This window comes from Marmota flaviventris, chromosome 2 (assembly GCF_047511675.1).
Source record: "Marmota flaviventris isolate mMarFla1 chromosome 2, mMarFla1.hap1, whole genome shotgun sequence".
Classification (NCBI taxonomy): Eukaryota; Metazoa; Chordata; class Mammalia; order Rodentia; family Sciuridae; genus Marmota; species Marmota flaviventris.
This window is the reverse complement of record NC_092499.1, coordinates 23,516,475-23,527,552: the sequence shown is the minus strand read 5'-3', so window position 1 is coordinate 23,527,552 and position 11,078 is coordinate 23,516,475. Positions and strand designations below refer to the sequence as shown.

General features: G+C 35.4%; 1 pseudogene; it reads right to left on the bottom strand.

The window, feature by feature from the left end:
• Positions 1 to 9,768: 9,768 nt before the first annotated feature.
• On the bottom strand, positions 9,769 to 10,709 carry LOC114089774 (small ribosomal subunit protein uS2-like; annotated as a pseudogene).
• Between the last annotated feature and the right edge of the window lie 369 nt (positions 10,710 to 11,078).

Sequence of the window (11,078 nt, the reverse complement as noted above, 5' to 3'; positions counted from 1 at the left end):
AAGTTAAAGATACTATTGTACTTTATAAGCAGTTAGTTGATAGCAGTAACATAGATCAATAACAACTAATTGTGAAACACAGTAGGGATAAAAGGAAGTAATCAAGGATCTTAAAAATGTATTTATACATATTACAGACAACTACAAGGCATTAATAAAAACATTTTTTGAAATGTTTTTATCTGTGGACATGATAGCTAGGTCCTTCAAAAGTATTAAAGATATAAAAATTATATTGGCTCCAAAATGTGAAACTGTAAAACTAAAATTCACATACATTCAATTTAACATCTACAAAATATAATTTTATATCAACTAATTACAGCTTAACAACTCTTGAAATAGTTGCATATTAACATAGTAAAGTTAACCCACATGACTACAAGAGTTTACTCATAACCATCTAGAGTTACAAAATTAATTTTTAAAATGTCATGGCAAGATCCTATTTAGCATTTATAATGATTTTAAAATATGTTAAAAATTGATGAAAGCAACTGTAAAGGAATCATGTAAATTTGAACTCTGTAGAATAAAATAGTCTTTTCTGTTCCTTTGAATTGTGAACAAGTCACGAGCTAACTTTGTTGTAGTCTTGCTCTACAAGAAGGAAATCAAGTAATGTAATCATACAATAATATATCATACAATAATCTAAGAAATACTACTTCTCCCTTTAACCTAGTTTCAAAAGCATTTTCCCTTGACTTTGAAGATGAATAAATATACTTATTAAAGTACCAGATCAGGCCAACCACTTTCAGTAATGGGTTTTTATTAATTATCATTTAGAGCCTATTAAAATAATTTTTAAATTCTATTTAGAAAGAAATTGTCTATGGTGTAAATTCTCTAATTTATCTTTTATTTACTAAATGATTGTGTATTGGTTGCTCAAGGGATCTGTAGTTATGTTTAGCCTTTGATTATCCGTGTTGGTATGAACAGTAACTTTAAAGATATTCCCACAGCAAAACATGTATCATGAATTGAGAAGCTTGAAAGTAACTTTCCTGTAACCCTCTTAGTTACTCTATAAATATTTAAATAGCAGAATGGTCATTTTCTCCAGTGAAGGTATTTGTATGAAAACAGCAATTATTATTTATTATATTTTTTAGGCAATACCATGTTCGTTGTGTAAGCAAGATTTATAGAAGGTAATTTTTAAAAATTTTGCCTAGCAGCAGCCAAATGCAAAATGTTACCCGTAGTCCTTAGTTCTAAGACAGAAAATACTGGCAAAGAGATTGTGACTATTTTCTTTTCAAATTGGTTGGTATTTCCTAGCTTCAGATATACGGGAAAGTTGAAACTGACTGGTGAGAACAAATTATTTTATGCTCTTTGTCCAATAAATTGTGCAGGAGCTCTCTGACACATTCATATTTGAACTATAATGTTGATGTGCAAATTGAATAATGAAAATTCAAGCTAAAATTATACTTGTAAATCTAGCATATCCCTACTGCTATTTTGTGATGTACATAGTTTGTTTGGAAATGTTTGATTCACAGTTATGTGAAAGGTTTTGCCTAAAGAAACTAACAAATTTTTATCCTCTCAGTAGTCTAATAATGGTGATTTTTCAAAATCAAATTTCATATATGAGACAGTCAATAATAACTGCTACTATGAATATCCAAATCATGACAACTTTTCAAACTATTCACCATTTAAAAATAGAACACCTGAAAATTTTATTGACTATTTCAAATTACTTTCTTATGCAAGAGAATAAATAAACATTTATCAGTGTGCAGCTTTCTTTTGGTATATTATAGAATTAATTATTCTATCTAAGAAGTATATTTTGCATTAAAATCAAGACAATAATGATCCTTAGCTTTAGTAGTCAGTGATTATTTCTCCTGTAATCTTAATCTGTTGCCATCTGACCACTTTCATAGTCCTATGAGCAATGGATTTAGGGATGAATGCACCTACCTTAAAGTCATGAAAGTTGAATGAGGTCACATTATAAACAAGGATTCTTGATTCTAGTAGATGTAACTTAAAAAATCACCTGAATCTTTTCTCTTTACTACTTTTTTTCTATGTAGCCATAGCAATCACAGTTGTTCTCACTGTCATCATCTCACTGGGCTAATCTCCTTACCCCTTGAGCCTCACTACAAGGTATCATACATGTTCCAGAACAATTTAAGGTACCGTTGGGAATCAGAGCCTGACTTGAAGGTGCCTTCAGATCTAAATATTAAAAAAGTAATAGAGGCCTCTGAGAACAATGGATAAGTCAGAGTTTTAGAGGCAGGCAAAAGTAGAGGAAAACCTAGATATTCTCAAATGTACCAGTTTTGTGCCACTTCTGTACGAAAGTACTTTTGTGTCCCATAGTTCTTCCAAAGAATCTACCTGTCTTAGTTTGGTTGTGCTGCTATAACAAAACTCTGTAGACTTGGCATCTTAGATAACCAGAATTTATTTCTCACAGTTCTGGTTCTTTCCAGATAGAGGCACTGATAGATTCACTGGTAAAAGCCCACTTTCCACTTCCCAAGTCCTCATGGAAGCTCTCTTGGTGTCTTTTATGAGGACATTTATCCTACTCATGAAGTTTCTGTCCTTATGACTAAACACCTCCTCAAATCCCCACCTCTTTCTACCATCACATTTGGAGTTAAGTTTCAACATATGAATTTGGAAAGATATAAAAACCTAAACTTGAGAAGTTCAAATTTTACTAAATATTTTGTAGAAAAGATTTTAATTGCATACCCCACCAAAAAAAACTTTAAAGGTTCCCATTAAATATTTCTTTCCTATTCTAAATCATTACCAGTTTTTTTCCTTATTTTCACTTACTTACAAACCTCCTGATTCTTTTCTCTCCCCAACTTTCCCAGAACCTTCAAATATTCCTCCCCTTTAGATTGCCGAAAATTTCAGATCTGCAATAGGACCTCCTCCAAACTATACCCCAAACGTCGTCAGATTCAGAAAAATAAAAGTCTTCTAATTTATATCACCCACCTGCACTAGGAGGCCGTGAGAAATTATGGAACTTTTAAAATAAGCTTGACTCTCCAAAATCATTGTTCTTGAATATTGTATGGACCAGCACCACTCCCTATATACACCATGACTTTCTCCACTGTAACACTGGCTACTTCTACCTCAGTCTGACTCTGACCCTCACTTCAAATCCTGAACCTCAGGTCTGATTTGACTAAAACCCAGGATGGATTTTTCTTCCAAAGAAATGTGAGTATTTTACAACTAATCACATTCAAACCTCTCAAGTAAGTCTATGAAGTGAATGTTATCTTCCACAACTGCCTCTTGGCTTTTCCTTTGTCATGAAAACAGGATTTTTGGCAAGGTGATTGTGTCTCTTGGTGGGAAACAGACAGTGTGCTCATAAAGTAGTCAGGATGGTACTGCTGAACTACTGAGGACAGATAGCTACCATTATTCAGTACTGACCTTCATCTCACAACTCACTGGTTTAATGTGACAAAGAAAGTATGCCATATCAAACTTTAATTCATGGAATTTTATGCAGTGCTCAATAACTTCTCCACCTGCCTGATATTCTCTCATCTTCATAGCAATCCTGAGAAGGAAATACTGTTTATGAGGAACGGAGACTCATAGATATGGAGAAACCTACCCCAAAGTCTGCTGACAATGGTAGATGCCATACCTAAGCATTTATCATCTCCCTTCAACATACTTTATGCACTCAGAACAATACCACGACTATAAACACACACACACACACACACACACACACACACACACACCCCTCGTATGCATATGGCTACCTATGTGGATATGTATATGTGACTGTGCATCTCAAAGAATTGAAAGAAACTGGCTTACAAGGCTGAATTATTCAATGCAGAGACTAACATGAGAACAATAGTTGGTTCATCAAAATAATGTTTAAAAATCTCAGGTATAGTGAATTGATTCAGACATTCATAATCAGAAAATTAAGAATCTAATTTCATCATTTGAAACGCACAATTTTCATCTCTAAACTAGGAACATTTATTATGGGATTTCATGTCACTTTAAAAATATAATTTTATTTTATTTTGATTTGTATGTGGGTGGGTATTGGGGTCATAGGCAAAGAGATTCACCTTAAGGATAATTCAAGGACCTCTCAATGAGAGCAATGAAAGAGAGCAGGGAAAGTTCAGCTATCTGGAAATCTTCAACATTCAGGCAAGTGTTTGAGTTAATTGCATGAGGTGAGGTTTAGAAAATAATTTTCTGGCTAATCTCTTTTTTGAAAGAACAGAGCAACATGAAGCAATTTGATCACAATCATTACAAGAAACTAACAAGAGATACTTATATAAGTTCCCTTCTTCTCAAAGTCTCACCTTTAATGCTTGTTATTCACATCACCATTTTGGATTCCAGAGTATCAAAGCCAAGCACTTTTCATGTGCACTCATGAATAAATGGCAAACATGCTGCAGTGAGTTTGTTTTCCCTTACATGGGGATCTCTGTGGGGTGTACCTGGTGGGAGTTACGTTATGCATAGACAATTGTGTTCAGTTCATCAGCTGATTATAGATATCCTCCCACGAAAACGTCCATCCCTGATATACCCAACTCTAGGGCACAATGAAAGATTCATGAAGACGATGATACCATACACAGAGGTGTGAACTGTGAAATATCCAGAAGATGAGATTGTTTTAATTCCTTGCTTAATCACAGTGTGATCTACACAGCAGAGCAAGGCAAGCTGCATGCATGATCAAAAGCATATCTTTATGAACCATGGTACCTCATACTTGACTTATCTCTACAAATATGCAGAGTAATACCTCACCCAGGTAGGACACCAATGAGAGGCAGAAGACAGTCAAGCACCTGAATAGCTAGTACACATCACTCCTAAAGCTGATAGCCAAAAATCTACTTTTTATCCTGTGAAAGTTTGTGTTTTGTTTGGTTTTGTTTGCAGAGGATGGAACCCAGAGTGTTGCACATGTGAAGCAAGTACTCTACCACTGTGCTACCTCCTCAGATTAATTCTGTGAAAACTGTTTTGGGTCCTCACTTAGAATCTTTTTACTCTCATTTTGCATACAGTTCTAAGAACAATTGGTATAGCATAGGATTGATCTGAATCAAAACCACAAGCACTCCCATATATTTGTTGGCAAGGGATTTAATCTTTCAAAATCTTCTTTTTTTCACCTGTAAAGTGAGTACAAAATAGTTAGATTTCATACTTAGGGTAGATATAAGAACGCAATCAGCACATCTATGTAAAGTATAAACACAAAGCAAGAATGCTAAAGTTTTAACACATATTTTTTTCTTAGAACCACATTTCTAGCCAGCTACTTTATCTGGGGCTCAATCTGAGGAAGACCAGCTGGTTGCTAAAGACAAGCTGGTTGTGCTGAAATGATTGACAAATTGTCCATTGGTCTCCACATCAGAGGCTTTCAAGGGGATTCTTAAGGGTAACTTCAATTTATATGGTTGTCTTTTATTGCTAGCATTAATGCCTCCCTAAACATTCAAAATGCATAGCAAACTGAACCAAACTAGCATAGGGTAAATGGCACTTTCTAATCTCATTGTACTGGTTATAACAAAGCACAATAATTAGTTCTTAATGATAAATTGAGTCATCAAGAAAGGTTTAAGTGCACGTTCCCTAATGCACCAACGAAGGAGGTAAAATAACACAAATGTTTAGAAATATAAAGACAAAAAATTTTAAATAATGCTTTTTCAAAAATAAGCATGAACAATCAAAATAATGCAATTATACATTCAGAATTAAATATCCCTGGATCACACTGAAAAATAAGACCACATTAGAAGGTAGGACCACTATCTTTCCATTTGCAGGGAAAAAAAAAAAGGATTAATACTCTTTCTTCAAGCCTTGGACTCAAGACTACCAAAGTAAATCTTTCAGGTGAAAAGACTGGGCTACCTAACACTGGCCTTTTCAGGACCTTTGTTTGCTGTTGTTTTATCTTTTCTTATTGATTTGTAAGTGTTCCTTACATATTAAGAATATATGTCTTCACTTCTGAATTATGAATAGACTCACAGAGTTTACCCTTTGTTTTATTAATTTTTATTAACCAAATAAAGTTCTTAAATTTCAGTATAAAGAAATGTGACAAACTTTTCTATGATCTCTGGGTTGCTGTCATATGAAGAAAGTTTGCTTCTAATCCAAGATGATTAAAATATCATCCTTCTGTTCATTTTGTGGTATTTAAGTCATTAATTCAATTGCAATATATGTCTGTGCATTATTCAAAGTAAATACATTTCTAATAAATTTTTTTTTGCAGTGCTGGGATTGAACCCAAGGCCTTGTGCATGCAAGGCAAGCCCTCTACCAACTGAGCTATATCCCCAGCCCCTTAAAAAACATCTTTTTGAAAATAAAATTCTTAAGCTTGCAATCCATATATATAAAGACACAGATTTTTTTTCACACTATATGTTGGTATAAGAAATGTAATAAGATTTTTATGCTCTGATAAATGACTGAATATCCAAATCTACTTACATAAGTAAACGTTCAGGGTTGTGATGAGAAGGAAAGGAGAACCAATACAGATGCCTACAAAGGGCCAAGCACTGTCCGAGGACACTAGATATGGCATTCCACAGAGCTGAGTTTCAGAGAAGATAATAACTTATGTCTAAAGTCACATGAATGAAAATGTAGAGCAACTAGTTAAAAACCAGGTTCACGTGACTTCAAAACACAGGCTCTTCACAGAGACATGATATTCTAACCATATGTCTAAGGGATGTATGATTCTATTTTTTCTAAATGCTAACTAAGTAATCCATTTAATGCCTTGGATAACAGTTAATATCATCATGTATTTCAGTACAGAAACTTAGGCAAAATTGTAATACGAATGGCTCTCTATTCCTGAAGTCTAGAAAATGTATCATCCTGTTTTTTCTGCCCTAGTTTTATGAATTTCTAGACTGGAATTTAATAATGAAGTGATCATGAAAGTCCACAAAACTTCTAGACAGACAGGGATTTTGTCCTTTTACGTGTACCTCCCAGTCTTCATATACTCATTCAGAATGATTAAGGGTTAGAATACAAAATGCTTTGTGAAATAATATAATCAAAGAATAAAGTCAGAGCCAGGCACAATGGCACACACCTGCAATCCCAGCAGCTCAGAGGCTGAGACAGGAGGATCACGACTTCAAAGCTAGCCTCAGCAAAAGCAAAGTGCTAAGCAACTCAGTGAGACCCTGTTTCTAAATAAAATACAAAATAGGGCTGGGGATGTAGCTCAGGGGTCAAGTACCTGTAGCAAAAAAAAAAAAAATGAAGTCAGGATTTTTTTGTTTTTGTTTGTTTTTGGTTTTGGTTTTGGTTCCAGGGATTGAATCCAGTAGTAACCAGTGAGCCACATCCCCAGACCTTTTTTAGATTTTGTTTAGAGACATGATCTCATTGAGTTGCTTTAGGATCTCACTAAAGTTGCTGAGGCTGGCTTTGAACTAGCGATCCTCCTGCCTAAGGCTCCCAAGCCACTGAGATTACAGGTGTGAATCTCTGCACCCAGCATAGAGTCAGTTCTGTCTATTACTCTCAATTATAGGCCAACATAAATATTTATGTTAATGTTATGCATGTGAATTTTTCTGTTACTCTCATATCAATACAATAAGCACTTTTGAGCTTAAAAAACATGACCACTTTTTTTGTGTAAATCCTAGCTGATATTTGCAATCACCAGGTAAATGAAAAGCAGAGCAGACACTATTTCTCCTGATTTTACAGGAATGATAAAGTTATACTCCTTTTCCCAATGAGTGAGGAAATGAGTGAGCAAGCAAATAAGCAGGAGCTACAGTCTGGCTTCTGCAATCCTTGATTCACTTTCCAAACAAGAGAAAAGAAAAGAAGAACCCAATTTCAATTTTAAAATGCAATGGAAGTCTAATAAAAATAGTTGTAAAACAATTTAGTCCATTAGCATCTGATTTTAGATTTACTCTGTTATGAAAAGAAATAATGTAATCCCTGGCTGTAGAAATATTTGAGCTGAGAGTTGAGAGGAAAATTATCTGTCCTTGAAGCCTAAAAATAATAATAATTGTTATTATTATCATAAGTAATAATAACAAAGAATTATTATGTAATAATTATTATTATACAGGATGGAGAGTCTTCTGGATTCCATTCTAAGTCAATAACTAAAATTCATAAAGGATGTACACTACTCTTACATCTTCTTGAAGAAAGGTCAGTTTCCGTGTTAAGTGCATACTGTGTGCAGGGCATTCTGAAGGATACTAAAGAAATAGGTTGTAAGTTGGATGACTATGAAAACCAGTATTCATCATGGGTGTCTCTGAGGATGTATAGACAAGGGAATTCTTTTGGCATCTCTGTTTCCAAATTTCTATGCAATTAGCATCTGCTCATTTGGAATGAATACATAAAAATGAAATATATGGAAAATAGATATAGTAAATGCTGTCTTATTATTTACGGGAATAAGTTCCCCATGTTTATTGCAATCCTGCCATGCTGAAAGAGATTCTGCATGGAAAATCCGCATTGACTGAACACGTACTATGTGCCAGGCAGTTTCATAGATGCTAAGAAACATAACATTCCTCACCACAGCTCTGAAAAGAATATATTAATGTTCTCACTCTATTGATTTGGAAACAAACTCCTAGTGAGGTCATGTAAATTGGTTTTGGTCACGCATCAGGGTTGCAGACTCCACCTATGGTATTCTTTTCACGTTGCCATGATAACTTTCTTTTTAATCCTGCAGATAATAGACTTTTCCTTTGCTGAGAATGCCAGTCAAAGGACTGACTAAAATGGAAAGTATGTGAAGTCCCTAACAGTTCCATGTTTACTTTTATTTGTGAACCCTAATATAGCAATATGAATTCCTGCTCTATTATCTCTAGCACCAGTAAACTACTGCATAATATCCAATCAGTATATTTGTTGACTAAGGTTTTCCTTTTTTTCTCATTGGATAAAACAGAAAAAAAATTTTCAAACACTTGTTTTAAACAAATAGAGTTCAAATAATTGCCTATGCTCCATAATTGAGATTGACTACATACCTAATCATACCCAAAAATTTTAGTTTGCACATTCCAGGTTAGAAAGAAAACAAATGAAGTGGAACCTACAGGATTGCACTCAGTGAAAGAAAAATCGAAGAGGAATGGGTTTTCCTTTTTGAAAAAGCCAACTTTTAGTCAGGAATGTTGGTGATGAAGAAGACCTTTAAGGTTTTAAAGTTTCCAATATCTGCAAAAAACCCTCATATTTACATGAAATATAGCTCAAGTGATATTTATTAGAAATAGAGATGACTTCTAGCTATCAGGAAAATTTTATTCTTGGAAAGATTTAGTAACTGGAATTAGAGGGACATCTGGGCCACCAATGAGGAGCTGTTTCTTGATCTTAGTACTGGTTACCAGGTGACATTGAGTTTGAATATTATAGTTCAACACAGTTTCTAAGCAATGACTTCTAACAATAAAGACACTGAACACCATAACACCATGACTCCATGAATGTTTTTTAAATGGAGGTTTTATATCTTTGTTCCACAGATTAAAGCAAGAGAGAGAAGGACATGAGAAGAGCTTAGTATAATTGGTACTCATATTTTTTGTAAAAGAAAAATACTAAGACTATTTCCTTTTGTTTTTTTAGAAACTGGTGTTTATATTCTGTAACCTTATTTCCATTTTGATTATTAATAACTGTCTGCAGAACAGCTCAAGACCACTCGGTAGTTGTTCCTACCCATTCAGTGGCCTGAGCAGAGGGAGCTACAGACCAGTCTTCAGTGGCTGGCTAAGCCCTCTAGTAGGGAACCACTGGCTAGGCACAGAGGACACCTGCACACCAAGTCCCTCTTAGCCTCAGCATTCCATAATCAGTCTCCAACCTCAGGTTGAGTAGCAGTGAACTCAGGAGCAAGAGCAGTCCATCCACCCTGAAATTCGTCCCTGGTCACAGCTTTTTCAGCAGCAGCCTGTACTTCTTTTTCAATCTCTTCAGGATCTCTGTAGAAGCAGAGATCAGGCATGACGTCCCATGGGTGTTCATGGGAAATGGTGCCATGCACGCGCAGAACTTCTCGGGCCAGCATCCACCACATCAGACCCACAGAATGAGCTCCCTTGTTGTTGCACGGAAAGGCAGTGTCCACATAGCTCAGAGGACTGAGTCTGTGTTACACAGAGCAAAGGTAGGTAGGTTGACATAAAATGCTTCTGTAAGAGGATGGTGGTTAGCCCTGGGATCAGTAACCACCCAAAGGCGTGGCTCCCAGAAGGCTGCCTGGATCTGGTTAGCAAAGGTTCAGGAGTAAAGCAGCCAGCAATAGGAGTGGCTCCGATGGCAGCAACGAACTTCAGCACAACCCGCTGGCCAGTATTCCTGGAGGATATGACACTGACATCAGCAGGGTTTTCAACGGCAATAATGGCACAAACTGACCGCAGAAGCTTCTCCCAAGTCCTCTTCAGATTTATGATCTGCCATCGCTTTTCCTTTATATATATATATTTTTATATATATATATATATATATATATATATATATATATATATATATATATATAAATATATATATATATAAAATTGGGTTCCTGCTGCAAGGAATTTGAGGACATAATCCTCCTTCATTTGCAGGACATCAAGGGCTCTTGACATTGTGACAATTTCCCTTTAAAGTTATGAGGGGAATTAAGAGCAACACCATATGGGCCCCTCCCTAGGTAAAGCGGAAAGGACTAAGAATGTTTCTTAAAATCACTTAACAAAGTAAAAAAAAAAAAATGTCCCTCTTAGCCCCAATATCCCATAACCATTTGATGTGGGATAAGAAGGAGTGATCATACACAACAGACCCCTGATCAACGACCTTTTCTCCTACACAAGTTCATGCAGGTACACAGACACACACACCAGATGACCCATGCCTAAAAATCAATCTTTGTCCTATAGAGTCACTTTTGAGTAGGGCTCAGGCAATGATATTCCTAAAGGTTAGCTGTGTGGCAGTTTTCATTAATATCATTG